Raw genomic sequence first — 1555 nt, forward strand, 5'->3', positions numbered from 1 at the left:
TCACAAGAGCGACACTGCAAATCTAAAAAGAGGAGACAGCTTCACAGAAGACAAACCTTTCTCCTTGAGCTTCCGAGATGATATACCATCCAGGAACGGGATACAGAGGCCCAAAGAAATTTATATTAATGGCCGAAAGGAATTGGTCTGATGGCAGGGAAATGAGAAGATTACAACTAAGACGCTAGCTAGAAATTGGGAAGATTTTATGGATCATGTGGAATATGGGATGGGGTGGCTGCACATCCTCTCTCTCTCTCTCTCTCTCTCTCTCTCTCTCTCTCTCTCTCTCTCTCTCTCTCTCTCTTACACACATACAGAGAGAGGGTAACATAGGTTGGACTATAAACACACGTGTATACAGTATATTATATGTATATATATATATATATATATATATATATATATATGTGTGTGTGTGTGTGTCGGTGTGTGTGCATAGATAGATATATACACATGTGTATACAGTATTTTTTATATATATATATATATATATATATATATATATATATATATATATATATATATGTATATATATATATAATATGTGTGTGTCGGTGTGTGTGTATACATAGATAAAAAGATTGATATAAATAGATATAAATGTCTGTATGCATATAATAAATCATGCACATTACGAACACATACAGATTAAAACATTCATATATATATATATATATATATATATATATATATATATATATATATATATATATATATATATATATATATATATATATTATACACACATATATTGAACATCAAAATAAATGAATAAATGGAAAGTTTGGTCATTCAATCTTGACTAATTAATAAATTGGCATAATCACCAAGGTGCAAAATCCCATCACGAGTTATTTACTTTCTAAGACGAGAGTAAATAGAATGTAACAATGTATATATATAAAATGAAGAATAGAAGTTATCAATTGCAATAAGAGTTTCATTAATAAAGGTGTAAATACACAAAATGTGGCCAAAAGAAAAGGATTTTCATCTGTCCATATATAAAAAGGAAACGCTTCCTAAAAAAAATATTTACATACATGTAATCAAATTCCTAAGGGACCTAAAATATACATGTACCAAATTAAATCCAAAAAGAATAAAAGATAAGAAACAAACAAACAACTACAAAGGGAATTAAACATGAGTTGCCATGTACCAAATAAAGAACTAAATTAATCCAAAAAATATCTACATGCATGTAATCAAATTACAAACGGACCTTAAATATAAATGTACCAAATCAAGTCTAAAATATATAAAAAGAAACAAAACAAACAAACAACTACAAAGGGAATTAAACTTGAGTTGCCATGTACCAAAATAAAATTCCAATCTAATCCTAAAAATATTTACATACATGCAATCAAATTACAAACGGACCTAAAATATACATCTACCCAAGCAAGTCTAAAATAGATAAAGAGAAACTAAACAAACAAACAACTACAAAGGGAATTAAACATGAGTCACACGGTGCAATACATCGGCAAAACAATTTCCATCACGACGTGCCAGAGATGTACATTCGATCACTTGTCGATTGTGC

The sequence above is a fragment of the Palaemon carinicauda genome, chromosome 27 (assembly GCF_036898095.1).
Source record: "Palaemon carinicauda isolate YSFRI2023 chromosome 27, ASM3689809v2, whole genome shotgun sequence".
NCBI classification, from domain to species: Eukaryota; Metazoa; Arthropoda; class Malacostraca; order Decapoda; family Palaemonidae; genus Palaemon; species Palaemon carinicauda.